Here is a 27,362-nt window from a genome sequence, read left to right as displayed (position 1 = left end):
GGAAACTACTTATTTATGTTCTATATTAATTATACCATAACACATCTCTACTTCAGAAACCTCTCGAAACACAACTTACAGCATACTACCTGAAACACATTAGACAAAAAGAATGATCCAATTTAATGGTAGTAATTACATTTAGAGCCCTGCTTTTAAGAAGAGGATAGAAATATTAAAGGATCTCTCTCTATGTCCTCTTGAACACTTATTTTCACCTAAACTGAGATTAATGCCAGCTTTATGTGAAATTAATTTGGTAATTATTCAGTGAGAAAAAAGTTATATTCATATTTTTACTTTGAAACAACAAAAGATTATTTAATTTGACATTTGGAATGTCAAAAATAATGCATTAATTGGTCACCTTCTAAAATTCTGCTTTAATTAAAAGCCTTTCATGAAGTATTCATTTGCCTAAATTATGGAATCAAATGAGTGAAAATATATTTTATGTATCTATCTATATTTGAGTAGAGAGGCAGAGAAAGAAAGACATGGAGAAAGAGAGACTGAGAGACAGAGACAGACACAAAGAGAGACATAGAGAGAGACAGAGAGCAAGAGGAAGAGACAGGCACACAGAGAGATTGTAGTTGTATTCTACCTTGAATTTAAAGATTTGTGTTTTACTCAGAACTTTAGCTTACTTTCTTATTTGAACTTCCCCATTAAATAACAGAAGTTTTAATTAAAATTCATATTAAAATACTTTATGACTTATGAAAAAGAATGCTATCCACCTCCAGAGGAAGAACTGTTGGAGTATGATGCAGATGAAAGCAAATGATTGTTTCTTTCTTTGGGTATATATAGTTTGGATCTTGGTTTTATAAGGTTATTTACTTATAAAAATGAAAAATATGGAAATATGTTTTGTTTGATAATACAGGTATGATGCAGGAAAAATGCCTTATGAATGTGTAACACTTTAGGATATTTTATATTACCCCCAAAATACCTATAAATTAATATTTCTATTATACAGAGATATACACTTGTATATTCATAAAATGTCAATGATATATTTCTTTCATTATCTAAACATTTTTTCAATATTCTACTTCCCTTCAAATTCTGAAATGAAACTTAAATAGTAACCTTTAAAAAAGAAACAATTTGGAGGGGGTGGAGTCAAGATGGTGGATTAGAAGCATCAGAAGTTCAGACATCTGAAAACCCTTCCTTACTGATCACAAACTGACTGCTCCTAGTTAGACTGAAAATCAAACCTAACAACAAGACAGAGCCAAGGAACCCTCCTGCTGGACTCAATCTAAACCCCCCAAAAGCTGGAATCTGAGAACACTTGGATTTAAAGGGAAGGCATAAGGAAGGTCCCAGGACCTCTTCCTTCCCCCCCTACCTAGAGCGCTAAGGCTCCAGAGTCAGCGGGAACCTCTGGGTAGGCAAAGGCACTGGTCTGGAAGGTGTACCTTGCAGGCAGGACTGTGCCAGGCTCAGGGCATCAAACACAGATGGCAGGGATAAAGCTGGAGAGGGAGCACAGAGCTGGCAGCCTGGCAGAGCTATGAAGACACTCCATATTGCTCTAGTCTTCCAGGGGGTTTTGGCCTCAGGGCACATCCAGCCCAACCCAGCTGAACATAATCCCATCAAAAGTCTTCAGAGGTCAAGGAAGCCCAGACTCCAACAACCCTCCCTCACAGACTTCTGGACATTAATTTAATCCAATAAAAAGCCTCCAGAGGACAGGGAATCTCAAACTACAATACCCCTCCCCCACAGACTGCAGGGAGAGACCTTCTGTCAAAGCTCCAAGAGAGGAGACTGACAGAAACCCCCAAAACCAAAAAAAATGAGAGGAGCAAGAGCACAGACAAATATAGGGAGCAAAGAAGGGGTAAATATGAGCAAACAACAGAAAAAAGAAGAAAGAAATTACAATAGACAGCTTCTGTATAGGTAACGAACAAAGAGCGATTAAAACAAAGGGGGAGGGAACAGCAAAGGAAAAATCAGAAATCCCAAAGAACTAGATACAGGCTTTGGAAGAACTCAAAATGCAATTCAAAACACAATTAAGAGAGGCTGAAGACAATTGGGGGGAAAAAATTATAAACTAAGAAAAGTCATCTGGAAATAGAAAATAGTGTCTTAAAAGCCAAAATCAACCAGCTTGAAAATGAGGCAAAGAGGATGAAAGATGACCTCCAAACGAAATCATACCAGAAGGAGAAGAATGACCAAAAAGTCAGGGATGAAATCCAGTCTTTAAGAACCAGAATACAACACCTAGAATTAAGTGATCTCACAAGGAAGCAGGACATTATAAAACAAAACCAAAAGAATGAAAAAATTGAGGAAAATATGAAGCATCTCATTCACAAAACAGAGGATTTAGAAAATCGATTGAGGAGAGACAATTTAAGAATCATTGGTCTACCAGAAGACCATGACAAAAGAAAAAAGCCTGGAAACAATACTACAGGAAATTATTCAAGAAAATTTCCTCGATATTCTAGAACAAGAGTAAAAGTGGAGATAGAAAGAATCCACAGATCACCTCCTGTACTTAATCCCCAACTGACAACACCCAGGAATGTTAAGGCCAAATTCAAGAACTATCAGAACAAAGAAAAGATATTACAAGCTGCCAAGAAGAAGTCATTCACATATCATGGAACCACAGTGAAGATAACACAGGATCTGGCTGCATCTAAGCTGAAGGACTGAAAGGCATGTAATATGATATTCTATAAAGCAAGGGAACTAGGTCTACAACCAAGAATCTTCTACCAAGCAAAATATTCTTATAGTGGAAAGTATGGTCATTCAACAAAATAGAAGAATTCCAAGAATTTGTATAGAAAAGACCAGACCTGAACAGAAAATTTGATGTCCAAGCACAGAACTCAAGAGAACCATCAAAAGATTACTTTTAAAAAAGGGAAAAAAGAAAAACAAAACAAAACAAAACCTTTTTTTAAGAGACTCAATAAGTTAAAATGATATGAATCCCTATTAAAAAAGGGGTCATTGGTAATCTTAAAAACTGTTGTTATCATCTGGGCAGCTAGAAGAATTACACATAGAGGGAACAGTGACATACTGTATAGGATGAAATAATAAGACATAAATAGGTATATAGATATATGTATGCATAAATACATATACATGTATATACATATATATATAGACAACTAGAGCTAAAAAAGAGGTTATTACTAAAAGAAATGGAAAAAGAAACAAAAGCGGGCAAATTTATATGTCACTAAGAAGCTCATGGTGGGAGGGAGGAGAACATCAATATACAGGAAGGGTAAAGAGGATGGAGACAGGAAATACTCAACTCTTACATGCATTACAATTGACCCAAAGAGGGAAAAGCATTCCAATCCATTTGGGCAGAGAATAGATTCTCACCCTATAGGGGAGTATAAGGGTAACAAACGGACTGCTGGGGAGGGAAGCAGTATAAGGGAGGGAGAGGTTGGGGGGGTAGTTTTAAAAAGAATACAAAGAAAATAAGGGGGGGAATAAGAAGGGACGGGGATAGAAAGGGAAGTAAAATCAGGGAGGTAACAAGGTGGACTGATTAGAAACAAACATTGGTGTAGAAGGAAATAGTGAAAGAAGAAAAGGCAGGACAAGGAGTAGAAATCAAAATGCTGGAAAAGACACAACTGGTAATCATAACTCTGAATGTGAATAAAATGACCTCACCCATAAAACACAAGCGAATAGCAGAGGGATTAAAATCCAAAATCCTACCATATGCTGTCTACAAGAAACACACATGAGGAAGGTAGATACGCATAGGGTGAAAGTAAGAGGATGGAGCCAAATCTATTGGGCATCAACTGATAAAAAGAAGGCAGGAGTCATAGTCATGATATCTGACAAAGCCAAAGTAAAAATAAATCTAGTTAAAAGAGATAGGGAAGGTAATTACATCCTGATAAAAAGCAGTATAGACAATGAGAAAATATCAGTACTCAACATGTATGCACCAAATGGCATAGCATCTAGATTTCTAAGGGAGAAACTAGTGGAGCTCAAAGATGAAATAGGTAGAAAAACTATACTAGCAGGAGACCTGAACCTTTCTCTATCTGAACTAGATAAATCAAACCAAAAAATAAATAATAAAGAGGTAAGAGAAGTGGATGAAATCTTAGAAAAATTAGAGTTAGTAGACTTGTGGAGAAAAATAAATAGGAACAAAAAGGAATACACCTTCTTTTCAGCAGCACATGGTATATTCACAAATATTGACCATGGATTAGGGCATAAAATCATTTCAAACAAGTGCAGAAGAGCAGAAATAATAAATGCAACCTTCTCAGATCACATTGCAATGAAAATAATAATTAGTAAGGGTATATGGAGAGGTAAATAAAAAATTAATTGGAAATGAAACAATACAGTTCTCCAAAACTGGTTAGTCAAATAACAAATTATAGAAACAATTAATAACTTCATTGAAGAAAATGAAAATGATGAGACATCCTTTCAAAATCTATGGGATTCAGTCAAAGCAGCACTCAATGGGATTTTATATCCTTGAGTTCATATATTAACAAATTAGGGAGAGCAGAGGTCAATGAATTGGGCATGCAAATTAAAAAAAACTAGAAAGTGAACAAATTAAAATTCCTCAGATGAAGACTAAATTAGAGATCCTAAAGATCAAAGGAGAAATTGATAAAATTTGAAGTAAAAAAACTATTGATTTAATAAATAAGACTAGATGCTGGAACTTTGGGGGGAAAAAAACTAAAATAGACAAAGTACTAGTCAATCTATTTTAAAAAAAGAAAAAAAGAAAACCAAATTGACAATATCCAAGGTGAAAAGGGAAACATTACCTCTAATGAAGAGGAAATTAAGGCAATCATTAAAAAGTACTATGCCTGATTATATGGCAAAAATATGGCAATCTAGGTGATATGGATGAATACTTACAAATATGTAAATTGCCTAAACTAACAGAGGAAGAAATAGATTATCTAAATAACCCAATATCAGAAAAAGAAACTGAACACACCATCAAAGAACTCCCTAAGAAAAAATCCCCAGGTGCAAATGAATTCATAAATGAATTCTATCAAATATTTAAAGAACATGTAATTCTAATATTATATAAACTATTTGACAGAATAAGCCAAGAAGGAGTTCCACCAAATTCATTTTACACAAATATGGTACTGATCCCCAAACCAGGCAGGTCAAAAACAGAGAAAGAAAACTATAGATCAATCTCCTTAATGAATATAGATGCAAAAATCTTAAATAGGATACTAGAAAAAGACTCCAGGAAGTGATCACGAGGGTTATTCACTATGACCTGGTAGGATTCATACCAGGAATACAAGGATGGTTCAATATTAGGAAAATCATCCACATAATTGACCATATTAACAAGCAAACTGACAAAAATGACATGATTATCTCAACAGATGCAGAAAAAGCCTTTGATAAAATATAACACCCACTCCTTTTGAAAACACTAGAAACTATAGGAATAGAAGGGCCTTTCCTGAAAATAATAAACAGTATATATCTAAAACCATCAGCAAACATCATCTGCAAAGGGGATAAATTAGAAGCCTCCCTAATAGGATCAGGAGTAAAACAAAGATGCCCATTATCACCTCTCTTATTCAACATTGTACTAAAAATACTAGCAGTAGCAATTAGAGAAGGAAAAGAAATTGAAGGTATTAAAATTGGCAATGAGGAGACCAAGCTATCACTCTTTGCAGATGATATGATGGTCTATTTAAAGAATTCTAGAGAATCAACCAAAAAGCTATACAAAATAATATAAAACTTTAGCAGTCACAGGATACAAAATAAACCCGCATAAGTCATCAGCATTTCTATATATCTCGAACCCATTTCAGCAGCAAGAATTAGAAAGAGAAATTCCATTTAAAATAACCCGAGACCAAATAAAATTCTTAGGAATCTATCTGCCGAAAAAACACAGGAACAATGTGAACACAACTACAAAACAATTTCCACACAATTAAAACTAGATCTCAACAATTGGAGAAACATTGATTGCAAATGGTGGGACAAGCTAACATAATAAAAATTGAAATCCTGCCCAAATTAATTTACTTATTTAGTGCCATAACCATTGATCTACCAAAAAACTTTTTTTACTGAATTAGAAAAAATATATAACAAAGTTCATTTGGAAGAACAAAAGATCAAGGATATCCAGGGAAATGATGAAAAAAAAAATGCAAAGGAAGGAGGACTTGCAGTCCCAGATCTCAAACTATACTATAAAGAAGTGGTCATCAAAACAATTTGGTACTGGCTAAGAGACAGAAAGGAGGATCAGTGGAATAGACTTGGGGTAAATGATCTCTGCAAGACAGTCTATGATAAGCCCAAAGATTCCAGTTTTGGGGACCAAAACCCTCTATTTGATAAAAACACTGGGAAAATTGGAAGACAGTGTGGGGGAGATTAGGTTTGGATCAACATCTGACACCCAACACCAAGATAATCTCAGAATGGGTGAATGACCTGAATATAAAGAAGGAAACCATAAATAAATTAAGCAAACACAGAATAGTATACTTGTCAGATCTTTGGGAAAGAAAAGACTTTAAAACCAAGCAAGAGCTAGAAAAAAACCACAAAATATAAAATGAATAATTTTGATTACATCAAGTTAAAAAGTTTTTATACAAACAAAACTAATACATCCAAAATTAGAAGGGAAATAACAAACTGGGAAACAATCTCCATAACAAAAACCTCTTACAAAGGTCTAATTACTCCAATTTATAAAGAGCTAAACCAGTTGTACAAAAAAATCAAGCCATTCTCCAATTGAAAAATTAGCAAGGGACATATATAGGCAATTTTCAGTTAACAAAATCAAAACTATTAATAAGCACATGAAAAAGTGTTCTAAATCTCTAATAATCAAAGAAATGCAAATCAAAACAACTCTGAGGTATCACCTCACACCTAGCAGATTGGCTAACATGACAGCTATGGAAAGTAATAAATGCTGCAGGGAGTGTGGCAAAGCTGGGACATTAATGCATTGCTGGTGGAGTTGTGAATTGATCCAACCATTCTGGAGGGCAATCTGGAACTATGCCCAAAGGGTGATAAAAGACTGTCTGCCCTTTTATCAGCCATAGCACTGCTGGGTTTGTAGCCCAAAGAGATAAGGAAAAAGACATGTACAAGAATATTCATAGCTGCGCTATTTGTGGTGGCAAAAAATTGGAAAATGAGGGGATGCCCTTCAATTGGGGAATGGCTGAACAAATTATGGTATATGTTGGTGATGGAGTACTATTGTGCTAAAAGGAATAATAAAGTGGAGGAATTTCATTGGAACTGGAACAACCTCCAGGAACTGATGCAGAGTGAAAGCAGCAGAACCAGGAGAACATTGTACACAGAGACTGATACACTGTGGTACAATTGAATGTAATGGACTTCTCCCTTTGTGACAATGCAGTGATCCAAACAACTCGGAGGAACCTATGAGTAAAATCTCTATCCACATTCAGACGAAAAACTGTGGGAGTAAAAACAGGGAAGAAAAACAACTGCTGGAATACATTGGTCAAAGGGATATGGCTGGGGGTGTAGACTCTAAATGAACATCCTAGTGTAAACATCCACAGCATGGAAATAGGTTCTAATCAAGGACACAAGTAATACCCAATGAAATTGCCTGTTGGCTGCGGGAAGGGTGGATGGAGGGGAGGGAGGGAAATAAGTGAGTATTATAACAAAAAAAAATTTTAATTTTAAAAAAATTCAATAAAAAAAGACTTGATTAAAAAAATAAACATTTTAAGTAATTTCAAAACAAATTTTTGTGTTTTTTCAGTCTTGTGTGACTCTTTCTGACCCCATTTAGGGTCTTCTTGGCAAAAATAGTGCTGTGATTTGCTGCTGTGATTTGCCATTTCCTTCTCCATCTCGTTTTATAGATGAGGTCAGATTTGAACTCTGGAGTATATGTCTTCCTCACTCTAAACCTGGATCTCTGCCTAATATACCACCTAACTGCCTTTTATTTGGTGAATACTGTGATTAAGATTTTGGTGAATCACATGGACTGGCTATATACATGGGTTAATTTTTGATTTGGCCACATGTTAAGCTTATTTTTCCTTATGAAATATTTATTTTATTATTTTACCTATTCTTTCAGCTGCTTTATGTGTTTCAACCCATTTACATCTACTATAGGTTCTTCCCCATTGCTCTTAGATATGCATAGATTAATTTCTCCATTTAGGACACAATTCTACTGTTTCCTCTGCCTCTCAGTTGTTACTGTTCCCTTCTCCCTTCTGCTGAACAGAGCTAGGGATTGTCAGTGCCAGAAGAGAATTAGAGAAAGTGTTTAAGCCATGGTGATCAACAGGGATGGGAGACTAGAATTTCCTGTAAAAGTAATAGCAAGTAGGGCACTTGCAAGAAATATAGTGTCCATAAAAAGAAGTAGGAAATCTGCCTGACATGATTAGGTTAGAGCCAAAATGTTAAGGACTTTAAATGTGAATCAATGGATTTTATATATATATATATATATCAAAAAGACAATAACTAAACAACCAGAGATTTTTGAGCAGGGTGGCAACATGGTCAGAGGATGTGTTTTACAACTATCATTTTGGTAGCAGTGTGGATTATGTGTGATGAGAGAGAATCTGTATGCCGGGAAACCAATTAGGAGAACATTCAAGCAATGGGCTATGAAAAAAATAAAGATATGAAAGATATTGTGGAGAGATGAAATAGGATTTCTTAACTGATGGGGAATGAAGTGGCTGGCATAAGGAGGTTAAGAAGAGGGAAGAGCTAAGGATGAGTTAAATCTTGAACCTGAAGACTAGAGATGATTGTACTAGTGACCTAAATAAGAAAATTAGGGAAAAAATGGAATCCATTTTGGAGAAAAAATGAGTTATTTTTGGATATATTGAAATTCAGGGAAGATATGCAAGGGAGATTAAGGAACAAAAAGTTATATATATATATATGTATATATATAAAGTCCTTACCATTCATATAGAGAGTTTAATAGACTCCATAGGATTTGGATACTGTATAAGTTAACATTTTAAGAAAACCTAAAGTAATTTTTATTAAACAGCAAGCTACATTAGAATTTTGTCTCAAATGATCACTTTTCATGTATGTTATAGTGGGGATTCCTTTTATTATAAGCTGGAAAAGAAGGGAGTTCTGGTCCCTTCTGATTCTCAAATTCTAAGATTCCTCAAACCAGGTCTCTTTCCCTGAGTAGTTGACCAGAGCATATAATTTAGGGGGATGAATCTTAACAATGAAACTGAGCAGGCCCAGAGGTATGTTTGGTGGAGTGTGCAATAGAAGTTAGTCTTTTCATCACACTTGAGTACGTTTCCAGGGCAAGAAGGTAGAAATTACACACTGGGGACACTGTAATTCTCTATTTGCCAATAATTTCTTTTTGTTAGAAAAACTACCTCCTCTCTCTGGCTGTCAGAGTTCCAGGTCTTTATGCCTCACCAGTAACTGTATCACTAAAGATGTGGATTTTGATGTCAAGGAGAGGGCCCTGACCTAAAATTCCCATTCTCTCATCCTGAGCACAAAGTCCCAGTTGAGCTCCAGACCAAAGTGTCTGAGAGCTGAAAGAGGTCATCACATAATTCCAACCTTAGAGAAAGATAGTCTAAGCCTATCTTGTTCCATAAGCATTAAGAAGCAAAGATAGAATTCAAACCCAGTTTCTCTAATTCCAAACTCATTATTCTTTCCATTACACCAAGTAATATGATTTTTTTCCCCTTACAGATGAACACTAAAATATCCAGATTGAGTAGGAAAGGGATATTTCTGCCAAAAGGAATCAGATCTGTGTGCACCAACTTAAAGATATAGAGCTGGAGGGAATCTTGTCTGATTAATTCAAATTCCTCAAGTCCAGAGGGTACCCAGAGGCCAAATCGGGTATCTCAAAAATGTCTAAAATAATCTGCAAATTATTTTTGTCAAAGTAACTTCATTTCTGACACCTTATTTCATAATTGCTGCCTATGATGAAACTGACTAGATGATGTTCTAGGATGATGAGATTCAAGCTGCAAAGGAGTAAATTCTGAATTTGCATTAAAAATATAGTATAATAATAAGTTTAAAAGTCATAATAAAAGTAAATTCTGAAACTCAATTAGTGAAACTATTAGATGTTAGCTGTCAATTAGTGTCAAGGGCTGTGTTTGTGTATGTCTGTATGTGTATTAAGGGAGATTTTCTTTCTTTGTAGAAAATAGGCTAATTATAGTAATAATTAATATTGTAAATAAGTACTATTTTTATTACATAAAGTTATCTTTTCCACAGGTTAGGGTCATGGCACCTTTCTAATCTGGAAAATCTACATAAATGTTTTTTGCCTTTCAACTTCTTTTAAAAACTTTAACTTTTTACTTATTTTAACTTTTTAAAAATTGTGTCTATGGGATTAAAAGATAAAATATGTAGTATTATGCAATACACATAGTTTATGAACTTCTGAGTTTCTAAACTTTTCCTGTGTCAACTGCTGGCCTTTGCTTGTACCCTGTCACTTCTGCAAAAATCCACCCCAAATTCCCATTTAATGTCTTAGACTGACTCATGATATATCGAAATTGCATCATGATGGGGAAAATCACACTATGGAAGGGATACTTGTAATGCCTGAACTTAAAGGTCAATGTGATTACAAAAGGAAATGGCAGAGACTGTATAAAACTCTATAGTTGTGAAAGTTTGGTACTGATAAAATGTTTATCTACACGTTACCTGGTGACTGGAACTATGCATCAGAATTTTACCATTATATCATAAATACAGACTACAAAACATATTGCTCAAGATATAAGAATGATTACTTTTCTATGCTTCAGCCCAGTCCATATCCCTAAGATAACATGAGGTAGGTTGGCACAGCTACAGCAGGATAATTTTATGCAGGGATGACCTTTTTATGTAATCCTACACTGTCTTATTTTGCCTGGCCCTCAAATAAGTCAAATAAGTCTGAATCTAACACTGCCCAAGTGAACTCTTCTAAAAAAAAACTTGACTCTAGAAAGGCTGGCAGTCCCCGAGCCACCATCCCGGGAGACATGCCTCCTTTTGCTCATCCCCAGAGGAATTTTCATCTTTTCAAAGTTCAAAAGGAGGGGGAAAAATGATGAGAATCAGTACATTACTGTTCCTTCTCTATCAGTTCAATATAGGGAAAAATTAAAGCAATTTAATTTTAAAAGCAAGGATGATGAGATAATGATGATGATGATGATGATGATGAAAATAAATAAGACTAGAATAAGTAAAAAATATTGAGAGAAGGTACACAGAGTAGCATTATTTTCCTCAGTGAGAACTTTGTTTCAGGTATAATCCCTACAATAAATCAAGGTTTTTACCTATTCCCCTTTGTTGATCATCTTCACTTCTTTCTTTCTATATTTCATTTCCTAGAGAATTCTATTTGTTGACATATTCACATTTCTTTTCAAGCCCTTCTTAATCTGGTTCCATTTTATCTTTCAAATTTTGTTTCAACCAAAGTGTTCTTTTTTCTCTTCCTGCACCACAACCCAGCTCTCCATCTCCCACACCTTCATCAAAGTTTTCAGAATGCCTGGAATGCTCTTCCTTCTTATCTTGGGCTCTTAGAAACCCTAGCTTCTTTCAAGGTTTAGCTCATATGCCTTCTCCTACACAAGGCCTTTCCTGACTTCCTCCCCTAAGAAGTTAATGCTCTTTATCTATTAAATTACTTTAGATTTCCCTGAATTCTTATATTTCCTGAGTAGAATATAAGTTCTTTGAGGGCAGTGAATATTTGATTTTTGTCTTAATATCCTTAAAGTCTAGCACAGTGCTTTGCACATAGTAAGTTTTTTTAATAAATATTTCCTGAATTAACTATCCCAAATGAAAGTGATTGTTAAGAGTACTCTGCATCTTTCTCATATATATATATATATACATATATATATATCCTTTTTTAATTTCATCAGTTCATATGTGTTCAGTTATGACTCAGATGATTTTCATACCTATCATTTCTACTTTCTACACATTTTCTGTGTATGTATATGTATACCTGTTGAATCCTCTGACAGACTAAAAACTCTTTGTGGACAAGGATTATTACATTTTTTCTCAACATTCCCAAAGACTAGCATGGCAGTTTTCATGGAGTAGACTCTTAATAAATACTTGTTGGTTATTTGATTAGAATATCCTTTCCTATAAAATAAGAATAACAATTATAGTTTGTCTTATAGTGTCATATTGTACTTACAGGTGATATCATTTTTTAAAACCCTTATCTTCCATCACAGAATCAATACTGTGTATTGGTTCCAAGGCAGTAGAGTGGTGAGAGCTAGGCAATGGGGATCAAGTGACTTGCCCAGGGTCACATAGCTAAGAAGTGTCTGAGGCCAGATTTGAACCTAGGATTTTCTGTCTCTAGGTCTGGCTTTCAATCTACTGAGCCACCTCTGCCCCCAAGGTGATATCATTTTTTTTTAAATGAGGGCATGCCAGCTATTAGTATTTGGAAAATTAAATAGAAAAGATGATCTGTGTGACACTATTACTTGTTGCTGCAGTGACTGATGTGCTCGGGCTTGTGATTAGAGAGCTCTGCTACCCAGTATGGGGACACACCTGATGGTACTTAGTTACAATGGAGGTAATACAGAGATACAGAGAGATGGATCCACAGGGGATACTGCTAAAGGGGAATGCTCTGGGGTTTGCCTACAGATCCCTACTGATGGATCAATCTATTTCCTAACCTCCTCCTCCCTTTTTCTCCCTCACTCCCTCCCTTAACCACCCTCTTCTGGAAGCCTTTGGCTTCCTACCCCCTCCCCCCACCCCCCAAATGGACTATAAAATACTCTAGCTTTCTTTCTCAGGTAAGGGGTTTATTGTGATAACAGGATGGGAAACTGAGGTAAGAGGGATGAGGGTTTCCCTAAACTACAAGGAGAATTTAGGAGGGTTATGGAAATAATCAGTCTTGTCACTAACTGTGACAGAGAGACAGTTAGAGAGATGGATGGAGGACAATTGTTTAAAATCTTCTTTCTTTTTCACAAACCCACCAAGAAAAGTCTCTCCTTCAGCCTGGCTTTCCTCCAACTCTTGGTCAGTCAAATCTCAGAGAGAGCAGAGGTTTCCCCTTGATCAGAAAGCCCAAAGCCAAGCCAGCCCTACAAGGGTCCTTCACCCAATGGACAGAAGGTAACTGGGATCAGTTCTCAGCTTCTTCCCCTTCAGTCAGGCTCAACTGCCAACTCCTGGGAACATTCTGTTTGGAACCTTCTTCTTGATTGACAGACAGGTCAGCTTATTTCTTGCATCTTCGCTTATCCTAAAAAACCTCTCTCTCTTCAAGTCTCTACCACAAAACCCAGAGTTATCACTTTCATATGATACAGTATAAAATTAAGGATTTCTGGAGGAAGAATTAGTGAGACTAAAAAACTGATTGAATAGATGAGTGGAGGTGAGTTTAGAACCAGTCAAGTATGAAACCTTATTTTCCTGAATGCATCTTCATAATCAAGAAGGAAAGATGCTATTAATTGCTATTGTCAAAGTAATGCTAGTATCTAATATATAGCCAAGCTCAAATCAGGATAAATCACAATCTTATCAAAGATTATGAAGAAAAGCCATATATCCTAATAATTGAAGCCCCAAATTGTATTTCTTTACATCTATTGATTCAGAACTGCTAAATTTCTTTCCCTGATACCTGCTGAATGCTATTTTGTAGTGTTTTTTTTTTAACCCCAAGAGACTAATTATAGTTGCACCAGTGGAAGACTCCCTCATATCCATGGGATCGCAGATTGTATCATTGTCAAGAAAAATAGGATATTAAATTCTCACTTGCCAAAAACCACACCTTTATAATTTCAGAATTACAACCATATGAATACTCTGTCCACTTACATAAAACTTCACTCTCCCATTGCTTCTCACACTGTGAGATATTTGTCTTTGTGTTTTCAAAAATTTCTTCCATAGAAAATCTACCCAGCATGCTGGAACCATGGTTCTTTTGACATTTTTATACAAGTGCATCACTTGGACTGAGTATCTTTGTTCTCTTTCATTACACAACCAGCCCATCAACCTTTTAGATCAGATACCTTTATAATAATTCAAAGAATGTATATAGTCTTTGATTTTTTATTAGATTTTGACTGTTAGGCTGTTAACATTCTACAGTAATTATTGAGTCTCCTTTCATAACATTCCCAAGTCCCCCAACTTTTAGGGATCTTGTGATCACATGATAGGGGAACTTGGATTGTCCCTTAATTCCAGAGATGTCAAATATCATTAATATTTTATGAATTCCCCTTATTTTCTACTATAACTTTATCTTTAGACCAATTTTTAACATAACTCCAAGGAGAGTATACAAGGCAAAGACTGTCAGCATTAAGAAGTGTTCAACCACATAGCATAGTACTACATATAATAATTGATTCATGAATTGTTGGATGAATAAATGAGATAGAAATTATTAAACCTATTTTGCCGTATAGTGGTGTTAGTGGCAATCAAAGTAGAGAAATTCACAGGATCAAAAATGTCTACCTGCAATTTCCATAATTAAAGGTTAGAATGCATCTAAAGCTTCTTAAATATGCAAGTGTGTGAAAAGGAAAGGGGAGTGTGTGAAGGAAGAAGAGGGAAATATGGTCATATAACATATCAAAGGAGTTTTTAATCTGTCATTGAAATAGTAGTTAATTTATTGGAGTTTTTGGTAACTTCCAATATTCAGCAATTGGTTTCTTTGCAATCTTCTGTGTTTTATTTTTTATTTAAAAAAAAAAAACATAAAAAAGTCTATACTTCGTGAAACTCAGATTGCCAAAGGAGTCCATAACACAAAGAAAACCAAGAATTTTCACTTTTATTTGAGTTACTTTATTATCATTAATCAAATTTCTTACTATCTAAATGGATATTCACTTAGTGAATAGATGCTTTAGGGAATTAATTTTTTGTTAATAGCAAGTGTGTCCTATGATTTGAGGATACTTTTAATCATATTTATAGCAGTAGGATGTACTAGAAAGAGTGCTAGACATGAAGTCAAGAGCTATAGATTTGAATCCTATCTGATATCAGCAAAGTTACCCTTGAGAAGTCATTTAACATCTCAGAGCAGCCATCTCTCCATCTATAAAGTGGTCACAATACTTGTAACTATCAGTTAATATAACAAAATTCACACTTATATTCTATTTTAATTCCTTTCCTTACCATGCAAATATGAGGAAGGTAGTGTGATATTATTTGGTAATTTGACTTTACATATATGCCATAACAAAAGTACCTTTAAAGATGAATTGGCACAAGTATAAATTTCTAGTTTTGGTACACTGGATAGAAGGTTGTTCCTAGTCAGGAATACCTGAGTTCAAATCGAACCTCAGACATTTACTAACTATATACCCTGGGCAAATTTCTTAAGCTCTGTTTGCCTCAGTTCCTCAACTATAAAATGGGAGTAATTATAGCACCTATTTTTCAGGGTTATTGTGAGGATCAAATGAGAAAATGCTTCTAAAAGTGCTTGGCACAGAGCCCATCACATAATAGGAACTATTTGTTCCGTCATTTTCAATCATGTCCGACTTTATGAACCCATTTGAGATTGTCTTGCCAAAGATATGAGAGTGGTTAACCATTCCTTCTCCTGATCATTTCATAGATGTGGAAACTGAGACTAACAGGGTAAAGTGACTTACTCAGAGCTACACTTCTAGTAAATTTCTAGGAAGATGAGTTTTCCTGACTCTAAACTGAGAATTCTGTTCAATGTGATTTAATCAATGTTTATTTCTTCTCCCTTCTCCTTACTGTCATCATCAAATTTCTTACTCCATAAAACACTCTGAAAAAGTATTAAACCAAGAAAGCAAATATTAGGTTAATTGATCTCTTAACCCATATAACAAAAGAAAATATATTTTAACCTGCAGTGATTTCTTTTAGTTCAAGTTTATCCAGTTGAACCAAAACTGACCGAAAGGACATGAGTATAGATTCTCTTTTCCTTTGTATTTAATTCCCAAAAGCTTAGTCAAAATCACAACTCTCTCACATTGATTTCTTTTAATCACATTTCATTGTCATGACACTGAGCATTAATGTGCTCTCTAATAGACACAAAGAGTTTTCAATATCACAGGAAAAGACACTTAAGAAGAAATCAGTTTCACATTTATCCTAAACATACTTATCTCTCTACTTTCTGGTACCCAAAGAAAATTCTACTTGCTTTTGACAATAATTCATTTAGATTTTTAATGGATTTCTGTATGTAAGAGAATTAATTAAAGTGGTACTTGATGGTGGAACTGTGACTACTAGACTATTATCCTCTATCCCCACAGCCACCACAATACTTAGCACAATTCCAGAAACAAGTAGTCACTACATAATACTTGTCCTCTCTTGATATAGGACATGTTCTTTGGAATCACTTTGGACCTTTTGGAATCACTTTATAATTAACCTATCAGGAAATTTATAACCAGTTTTAAGCAAAGTGGAGTGAATTGAAGTCAGAAAACTGTTACTTCTGCATTAACATAGTAAATCTAAGGAATGTTTTATCCCCCTTTCTATGGAATTCCAAGCATCTCACTGAAAATAAAAAAAAAAATCTGACAGAATGAAACCATCTGGTGATCATCTAATATCTCAGGAGTAAATGTGTGTCCCTGTTGAAGAGAATTATTGAATTATTATTCTAAATAGCCTGAAGGTCCATTTTTATTTTCTAGTCACCATGGAAATTATCACTGAATTCTCTACAGATACCTTCTTGAAAAAGGCCTTTGCATAAGAAACTTTTGAGAGAGAATAGAGTGCAGATGACCTCCAAGGATGTGGAAAACATGCTGAATAGCATTACACATAACAAAACTTTATATTGTTGTCCAAGAGGAGCTAGGTAGAATGCATGAATAAGTTGATCAAGCAAAGCCTATGAATATTCATTTTAGGCTTTGGAAAGAGGTTAACCAGGGCAGATTGATTATGGAATAATACTAGCAGTAAAATAATTCATTTATAAAGGGAATGAATATGCTTACCTGAATTTTTTCAAGGCTAAAAGCTTAGCAATTGATTTGATGAATTTAAGGAAACAAAGAAGTGAAGATCTCATCCCCAAAATGCATCTGAAAAATGAGCAAGAGGAATAATGAAGCCATCATCATCTTTGTAAGGCAAAGATGATTTGTCTTGTTCTAAACATAACATCTTAAAGAAATGAATTGTCTTGTTCTAAACATAACATCTTAAAGAAATGAATGTAGAAAAACTTACTCTAATAACTATCTTGGGCACATTATATCTCATTAATAGGAAAAAAAAAACTTGTTTAGCAAAAAGAAAACAAAAATTTTGGTTTAGAGGCAGGCAATAGTCCTCTGAATGAAACTTCAGGGTAATTCTTTATATATATAGCCTAATTTTTAGATAGCTAGATAGAATGATAGATAGATGGATAGATAGATAGATAGATAGATAGATAGATAGATAGATAGATAGATAGATAAATAGATAGAATGAGAGATAGATAGATATATAGATAGATAGATCCATTCACTTATCAAACATTTATTGTAGAATATTAGAGTGGGAGCTGGCACAAAGATGACCTTAAGATAATAAAGTTATAAGTTAATATGGGGAGATAAAGTGCACAGGTAGGATCACAGAATCTCAGTTTTGGAATTGACTTCCAGAGCCACCTTTTTTCTCCCATGCTTAGAATGGATTCCCTCTATATCCTATCTAATACATGACCATATGCCTTTTTTGAAAAATGCTCAGTTATGAAGTTTTCATTTCTTTGAGCATCTTGTCATACTTTTAGAAAACTTTAAGTGTTATCAATGATTTTCTTAATGGAAAATCAAAATTTTCTTCCTTGTCACATCCACTCGCTGCTCCTAGTTTTGCCTTCTGGAGCCAAGAAAAAGACATATAATTTCCCCGTCATGTGACAGTCCACTTCTCTGGGTGAAATGGCCCATTTCTTCAGTGGATCTCAACGTGACATATCTCTGAAGCTCTTCATCCTCTTGTTATCAATAACCATTCTAAAATTTGGTATCAATAGCTGAACCCAACATTCCAAGTGTGGTCTAGCCAGGGAAAACTAAGCAGATTTATCAAGGCCTAATCTTGAACACGAGCAACTAATCTTTTATGTCTTAGGGTTCTGTATGCCATATCATACAATGACTTCCTATATAACTTGCAGTCTATTATGACCCTTGGATATTTTTTTCAGAAGGACGGCTTATCAGCCATTCCTCTCTTATCCTGAACTTTGGAGGTTATTTTTAATTAAAACTAATATAAAAAAAAACTGCTATGAGAATTCAGAAGATAACTAGTTCTACCAAGAAAGGCTCAGGGAAGACTTTGTGTAAAAGGTTGCCCTTGGTCGGGATTTGGAAGGTTGGGATTGATTTTAACACGTAGAAATGGTAAATATGGGAAGTGTAGAGTATTATAGGCAAAAGGTTTGGGATATGAAATGTTCTATATGGGAAGAGCTGAGATTATGGCCTTGAGAAGGAAGATTCCCACTTTTTTTGTCCCCATTTTCTTGTTAATACATTATTACAGTGCTACTACATTAACTTAATTAGGGGGAAAAGAGTCTTCCTCTTCCCTTAGAAAAAAAAGTATATGTAAATACATATATATGTACATATATAAATGTTAGTGCTGAGTGAAATAACAATAAATGCAATTTTAAGTGAGAATGGAATTAATCACTGAAGATGTCATGGAAATGTTGAATACTAATCTGGGCCATGGAGGACCTCAGAATTGGACAGAGAAGTGGAAAAATATCAAGGTTGCTATATCTAGAGTTAGTGGATCTGGTTTCAGATTCTGTTAGTAATTATTTTTGTGACCTTGACTAAATCCCTTAACCGGTCTGAGTTTCAGTTTCCTTATCCATAGAATCAAGGGCTTGGACATAATGTTGAGAATCCCCAAGAAGGTTCATGTACAGACAGAAAGCCACATGGAAACATCATTTTTACTTGCTTTTCTTTCTTTCTTTCTATAAATATGTAGTAGTTGTAGTAGTCATAGTAGTAATTGTACTAGTAATAAATGGCACATTTGTCCTCAGAAGAAATCCAAGAAAAAAGTATAGTGGGAAATCTCCCTTCGAGCCCTCAAAACTTGATTTTTTTTTTTTTTTGAGTATAAACCAGTGTTTGCAAAAAGGACTTCCATGGGTTTTTAAAGTCTTTCCTACCAGCTTATTCAACATAAGAACTTCTGAGTCTCTAGGCCTTGGTCATTCATGGCAATGAATGAATACTTCCTAGAATGGTGTGACAGAATGAGTTTGCTGAAAGAAAAGTGGTAAAGTACCAGATTTGGAATCAGAGGACATAATTTCAAATAAATGCTAACTTACATGGCCTTGGGTAGTTAAAAAATGTGAGCTCCTTAAAAGGGGATAGTATTTCTCTTTTTTCAATCCCTTTAAAAATAAGGAGTGTTTAGTATGAAAATTGGGATACTTTAAGTAACTTAATAATCATTATTGAGTATAAAATGATTGTTCTTACTAACTACAAAACCATTTTTCCTCTGTAAAGCATAGAGATTTTCAATTACAGCTCAGTGATAAAGTGTGGTACTCAACTCTTAACTCAGACTGAAAAACTGTTTAAATATAAACATATATATTTATGTATACATATATAAATATTTATATAACCATATTGTTAAAAGGAAAGAATGAGGGAACTGGGAAACTCCTAAGGATGTCAAATAACTGGCTAGTCAGGTCCTGTGTTTGTAAGCTGACTAGCTGTAGTGGCTCTCCCTTCCTAAAAAGAGGGCGGAGGGTTTCTCTATCCCAGATAGGAAACTTGAAGGAAAAGGAGAAACAGGAGTCTAAACGAATAGGAACACCACTGGGGTTTTGCTAGGTCTTTGCGAAATGCCTAGCACTCCTCAATATTCTTTCATCATGACTCCTGTCAGAGTCAGTAATGGCTTTTGGTTCATGGTTTTGCGTAACCTGAACCTATTAGAATTGCCCCTCCAAAACCCTTCACCCTCCCTTCTTCTTGTGCTTTCTTGAACTTATCTGACTGCTTTACTCAAACGATGAAGTATTTATTGAACAGGATAATGAGGGGGAGATCAGGGAAGAGGTCAAACAGGGATTCCCTAAGCTAAATCACAGACTACAGCTGGGTCCTTCTGCTTTGGCCAACAGCCAGGACTGGCCCAGAAGCTTGTTATCAAGCTTGTTCTCAGATGCTGCCTACCCTAATCTAGCATTAACGAATCTGCAAGTGTCTCTAGGCGTAGTTGGCACCCAGCGAGACGTTTCCGGTGTCAGGACTGACTCAGCCACCCAAAACCCTCTAAGGCAGCTGATCAGTCAGTCCACACAGGATCATTTCCCAGTCACTGCGGGCATCAGATATGACCCGGAACTCCTCAGGAAATGGTGAGTTTCCAATCCTGAGATGGGAATCGGATCTGAACTCTTGAGAGATGGCTGGTCCCGGAAGTCTCTTCCCCGAACATTCCAGCTGCCCGGTCTGTCCTTCCTGTTTCTCCAGCATTCCATTTCAACTCTGTAAAATCTTCCCTTTCAATATATACAAAAAAAATTCAATCTGATTTGAGATTGGTCGTATATATGTGTGTGTGTGTGTGTGTGTGTGTATATATATATATATATATATATATATATATTTATGAGGTGTGATTGTAGGAATTATTTTTACTTAACTTTATTTTTGTTAAACATTTTAGAAATCTTTTTTCCCTAGTCTTAAGTGAGGGGAGAGATGAGAGGAAGAGAAAATAGCGTTTTGTTATGTTTGTTTGTAAAGATGTGTCATCTTTAAAGTCTATACATCTAAAGCTATGATTCCACATTTATACACCTTGAGAATATTTGGATGAGAAAGGAACAGAGGCAATCAAGAACCATGTATTTTTGGCATAATTGTTTTCCTTATTCCATTGATAGGCTTGGCTTCTTTTTACTAGATAGTTTTTTTTTTCTTTTTAAGGAATATAGCAAGGTTAATGGTTAATGCATAATTGAAAAAAAATCTAGATGAGCCATGACAAGGATCTTTTTGGTTAAGTTAATAATTTCTCACTCTTTGAAGTTTTAATTTCTAAGATCATATTAGATACAAAGGCTTAACCTGTGTAACAGCTCTTAAAAAGACAGTTTGGAGATAGCTTTTTCTTAAATTTGTAATAATTGTTTAATCTTGGCAATGTCTTGCTATGGATAATCATAAATATTAATCAATGAAAATTAACATAGATCTATCTTAACTAATTTTTTTTATCATAGTAAATGCATTCTTTATGAAATGTAAAAGTTTCATTGTTTTAAAAAAATCATATGTTATTAAGCAATTCCCCTGGGTCTCTATTCAAAGCTTTTACAGCTTGTTAGGGTTTTGTAGTTTGTTCTCCATTGGCATACATTTCAACAGTTATGGTCATTTCTATCTCGCTATAAATCATCAATGTAGGATTTTTGCAATAGACTTTGTCATCCAAATATCAAAGAATATCCTAGTTAAATTCAGAGCGCCTCATCATCAGCTCAGCCACAAGAAGATTAAGATTAATATCTTTCTTTCCCCACTAATTTATCTGATGCAATTATAATAATAGTTATATCTTTGAGATCATTTAAAATTATTCAGCAAATTTTTAAAAATAAGTATTAGGGTTTGATTCTAGATGAAAAAAAAAATGTAAATTCTTTATTATTTAGAGTCCTTGAAGGCTGCCAATGACAGTGAGAAGTTAAATTGTTTTGGAAATGATCACAGAATTACTATACATGAGAAGTAGTACACAGACTTGTATATTACCAACTCCAAGGTTACTAGGCTATTATGATTAACTCTATATACTACCTACTTTATGTCCAAAAAGTATATTATCTCATAGGTCCAACAACTAGATGACAGATTGAAATGTAGTGGCTATATGAAATGATGAAATAAAAGGTCACTTGAAGTATTCAGGAAGGTTAAAATATTAAAAAAAACCCTTAAAGTTGTCTATTAAATTTTTTTGTCATAGGTTTCGCAACTAGAATCAAACATTAAAACTTTTTTTAAAAAAATTCTTGAATATCTAAGACTATCACTAAATATTCTCCTGACTGAAAAATTCCAAATGATCAGAAAGATATAATTGTTATTATAATTTGGCCAGAGACAGCTGTATTCATGTGTATGCTTATGCATTTACACATGCATATACCCAAAAGGTGCTTCATCAAAAAGGAATTTTATGGAACTTAAAAAATCATTATGAAAGCATACATCCAAGCCACTTAGAAACCTGTCTTCTTAATTATAGATTTTGGTTTTTTTAATTATAAATATATATATATATATATAAATTTAATATAATTTATGACAAATTTATATAATAAATCCTTCTAGTTCTTATTTCTAGTTCTAAATTTCATGATAAAAATTAACTTTAAATTACTTCTTTTAGATTGGAATTAGACCTTACTATTGTAGTCTATTTCTTAAAATTTATCTCAAAAAGTCCATAATGTCTGCTTAGTCTAGTAATAAATGTAAGCTCCTCCCAAAAAAACCAATACATAGAATTAGTACTCATTAGGACTCAAAATTATAGGTGATTATTAAGAAATTTAAGTAACACTTAAAGGTAATATTTTTTAAATACTTGATTATCTTTAGTGACAATCAAATGTCAAGATGTTATATATTTGGAATAAGACATCCATTATGATCATTTTATAAAGAAATGAAAACCTGGATTTAGCCTTCTACGTTTTAAGAATGTTCATGATAAATTATTAAGTTATACTACTTATTAGTTGCCGTACATTTATAGTACTATGCCAACTACTATTAATTTTTGCCTTGAGGCATTTTATTTAATAAAGCATCCTCTCATGCATTCATCAAATGTTAAGCGTGAGATATATTACTAAGCACTAAGTATAGGCAAAGAAATAATGTTATTAGTGACACATTTTTATCTCACACTTTTGGAGGCAGAATGTCACAATGGATAAAATGTTAAGTTTGAAGTCAGGGAAAACTAAGTTTAAGTCTTTATACACTCATACAGATGAGCCTTGTGACCATTGCCAAATCATACAGCTCTTCAATTACACTGATAACTATCAAAGACAATAAGTGATAGAGGAGGTACTACATTTAACTCATGGTTTCTGGATACAGCACCAATGAAAAAATAGATTTATACTTCTTAATGCATTCATTCAAACTTTATTAATCAAAGAAGGCAAACGATAACACCCCTTTCCCCAAGGGGAGAAAAAAACTACACACATGTGTCTTAAATGTCCTAATAAACATCATTCATACTAGAATTACAAGTTTTCCTCTCTGCCCAACAAGAGGCCATGTTTCACTTTCCAAGTTTATCATCTGACAAGTTTCTATCCATTAGCACTGTTCTAAAAGAACCCTAGATGCTTGAGTCTCAAATATGAAAAAAGGTGGGAGTCTGTTCTACTGACTTCAGCACAGAAATAGACCGATGTCTAGAATCTGTGTTTTTTTTATTTTTAGTACTACTGAGCAAGGCTGTTTCTAAGTCATATACCACATCATTTGACAGATAGTTCACTCCACAAATTACTGATGAAGTTCTTTTTGGTAATATTAATTACTGGTGGCTCTTATCACGGAATCTACATGATTGTCAGTTGCATAAGAATATACACATGTATTTTTTTATACTACACAGTTTTGGAATGTTGGTAGTTAATCTATTTTTCTATGTATGTAATAATAATCAGTTCTTTTTATAAAGAGCTGCCATGTTAAGTAATAATGAATCAATAAATCAGAAAGCATGAAATCATACATCAGAGGTAGGAGTGGTTGAGAATAGTAAACTGAACAAACTGATTGAATTCCTTAAATGTGAATGTATTTTAGATTAAATATTCAGGGCATCATTAAAGACCACAAGGTAAATCAATTGAGTAACTTCCTTCAGCTTCCATTTTTCAGATCTTCTATGAACAGTAGCGTAGAGGAAATTTTGCTCCCCTAATATGATTTGAAAACACTTATGTTTTGTTAATGAGAATGTTGCCACTACATAATATTAATAAATTCTTTGAGAAGGACAAATAGCTGATGAAATAAACATATTTCACATTCATATACGCACTCATCTACATTAATGAAATCATAAATACAGAACTAACAGAAGTACATGAAAGAGAGAAGAAATCTCAGCTGAAACCAAAGTAGACTTAAAAGCCAACATGTTTAAGGTAAAACAAAGTTTGAAAACTGTGAACAAAGAGACAGAGATTGGAATAAGTACTAGATCTATAACTTAATTCAAATAGGAAAATCCTGGATTAGAAAACTCCCTCAGTCAGAAATATAACAGACTTTTGAGAAGGGATAGGATAAAGAAAAGCAAATACTTTGCAATTATAACTGTGAAAGTGAATGGGACAAGATAACCTATAAAACAGAAGCAGAGAACAAAATTCATTAGGGACCAGAATCCAAATATATATTGAATATAATGGACTCACTTGAAGTACAAAACCACACAGTTAAAATAAAGGGCTGGAGCAGAATTTTTTTGCTTCAGCTTAAGTACAAAAAAGCAATGGTAGCAATCATGATCTCAGACAAAGCAAAAGCAAAAGAGATATAATTAAAAAGATATTCATGGAAAATATATTTTGATAAAATTTGCCATAGGTAATGAATATCAAAATATTTTATAGTAACTTGCTCTGAGAAAAGTATCATTTCTCAAGTGTAGAGGTAACTATATATGAGTCACATTTATAAGAATAAGAGTCATTCTCCAATTAATAAATGTTCAAAGTACATGATCAGGCAGTCTTCAACAGAATAAATCAAAGTATCCATATGAAATTTTAAAATGCTTTAAAACACTATTGATTAGAAAAAGGCAAGTTAAAATTACTCTGAGGTATGGTATACCTCTCACCTATCAGAAGTGACAAATGCTTGGAGGGGTTGAAAAGAAAATAGTTACAATGAATTATTGGTAGACTAGTGAACTGGTCTAGCCTTTCTGGAGAACAATCTAGAACTATGCTCAAAAGTGTATAAAACTGCCCATCTCCAGCTCCAGTAATATCATTACTTGTTCTATACTCAATTAGATCAAAGGAAAAGGAAAAACAAAGTATAAAATATTTTAGCAGTTCTTTTTGTAGTAGAAAAATATTAGAAACTGAAGTGATTGTTATCAATTAGGGAATGATCCAATGAGTTGAGGTATATGATTGTGATGGAGTATTATTGTGCTATAAGAAATTATGAGGGGGATGGTCTCAAGAGAAAAAAAAACATGACAAGATCTTAATGAAATGATTCAAAGTGAAATGAAAAGGAAGACCATTGTTCACAGTTCACTACACCAGTAATGTTGTAGTGATGATTAGCAATGAAAGACTTAGCTTCTCTGGTAAACATAATGATCCAAAGAACACATGATGTAAAAAATGCTGTCCACCTACAGAGAAAGAACTGACTAACTCAGTGCAAATTGAAGCATACTTTTCTCTCTTTTATGCTTTTGGCTATTATGAAAATATGTTTTTCATAATTTCACATAAATAATTGATATTGTATTGTTTGCCTTCTCAGTGCATGGTAAAGGGTAGGAGGGAAGGAGAGAACAGCAAATCTAAAAAGAAAAGAATGTTAAAAATAAATTAATAGCAATTAAAAAAGAAAGAAAATTAATTTTTAAAAAGACATCCCTGAAAGTCATACTTTCTCAGCAGCTTACAACTTGAGAGTTTATTATAACACCAAGAGGTCAAGTGACTCCTCTAGGACCACATATTTACCTGTGCACCACTGATACCATCAGTGAGTCAAAGGTATGATTTGAACCGCGTCTTCTAGAATTTGATCCCACTTCTCAATCCCCTATGTTAAGTCTATCTCCCATATAAATAAATAAGAAAATATGAGTGCCTAAAATATTGGCATTCATAGAATTACAAGACATATGGAGATAAATCATCAATGTATAAAATACTTATTATTGCAATATCTAGACAAACAGCAAGATGAATAAGATGGAGAAAATTGAGTAGCAGATCTTGTAATAAAACTACAGTAAGCCTTGGTTTCCTTAATTAATACTTTTATGATCTTGAAAAGGTGATTCAGCCTTTTTAAGGTTCAGACAATTTATTCATTATTAAGTTGGATGTCTTGTGAAATTTGGACATAAATACCATTAAGTCAGATTATGTTTAGTGACAAATGTATGTAGGAGTTTCCACAGGTTTCTGAAGTTTGAACCAATCAGCAGAAATTAATCAATAAATAAAACAACCTATGTTCCAGTTACCATTTATCTTTCATTTGGACTTCAAATTAGCTAGCCTCTAAAATAGTTTATAACCTATGGCAAATACATCCTTGTTTTAGCTCTTACAATCAGCCAGTCATTGACAAGTTTAGCTCTATAGTTATAAATATAACTGTATATCTGTTAGAGAATGTCAATTTATTTTAACACTTTTTCTTGAAGTATTTCTTTGGAGGAAAAATATTTAAACCTACACTTTGCTCTACCAAATACAATTTAAAAAATATTAGATAACAAACAATAAGTACATCAAAATCTCTTCATGGCACCTTTTAGTAAATAATTTTTCTAAAAATTAAGATAAAAAAGAACATAATTTGTCAATATCTTTACATGCTTTTATCAAAGAAACATTCAATATATCAGTAATCCTGTGATTCACTCAATAGTACAATCTATATGGAATGAAAATTATAAAGTCCACCAAAGAGCTACTGTGTGTGCTGAATATTGTCAAAAGCATTTTGTTAATAAGTATTGGATAAACAAATATAATATATATGACCAGAAATCCAGGTGGGCAATCATGAAGCAAGAAGAGAGACAACTATGTGAAGTTCTCATATGTATTTGATGTTAAAAGATCTAGATGAAGATTCTTAACAGAATGATTTAGCCCCTCACATGTGATTTTATGGAATAATTAAGACATGTAGCCCCAATTGGAGTATTTTCATCATTAAGCTCACAAACTTATTGGAGTGTTCTTCATTGAAGAAATATATATATATACATAATCTACTTCACTTTTTAAAAAGATCAAATTACTGCATATAAAGAATAATATAAGCATAAATCATTTTGCTTTCATATTATAAACAAATATGGAAACTAACAGGCTAAAGGAATTATTTTGAACC

At 33.8% G+C, this 27,362-nt stretch overlaps 1 protein-coding gene and 1 long non-coding RNA gene across 5 annotated transcripts in view; one reads left to right on the top strand and one right to left on the bottom strand.

The window, feature by feature from the left end:
- LOC130455080 (uncharacterized) overlaps positions 1 to 20,623 on the bottom strand; it is a 35,394-nt gene extending 14,771 nt beyond the window's left edge. Inside the window, exons 1-2 of the long non-coding RNA XR_008912935.1 lie at positions 20,379 to 20,623; positions 17,151 to 17,237 (exon numbers count right to left, since the gene is read on the bottom strand). This is a non-coding gene — a long non-coding RNA (uncharacterized LOC130455080). The remainder of the gene's footprint in view (positions 1 to 17,150; positions 17,238 to 20,378) is intronic.
- Positions 1 to 27,362, top strand: part of FSTL5 (follistatin like 5) — a 980,329-nt gene that overhangs the window by 641,662 nt on the left and 311,305 nt on the right. The window lies entirely within an intron of this gene.

Source organism: Monodelphis domestica, chromosome 6, assembly GCF_027887165.1.
Source record: "Monodelphis domestica isolate mMonDom1 chromosome 6, mMonDom1.pri, whole genome shotgun sequence".
Classification (NCBI taxonomy): Eukaryota; Metazoa; Chordata; class Mammalia; order Didelphimorphia; family Didelphidae; genus Monodelphis; species Monodelphis domestica.
Note: the sequence above shows the minus strand (reverse complement) of the source record. Positions and strands in the feature narration are given on the sequence as shown.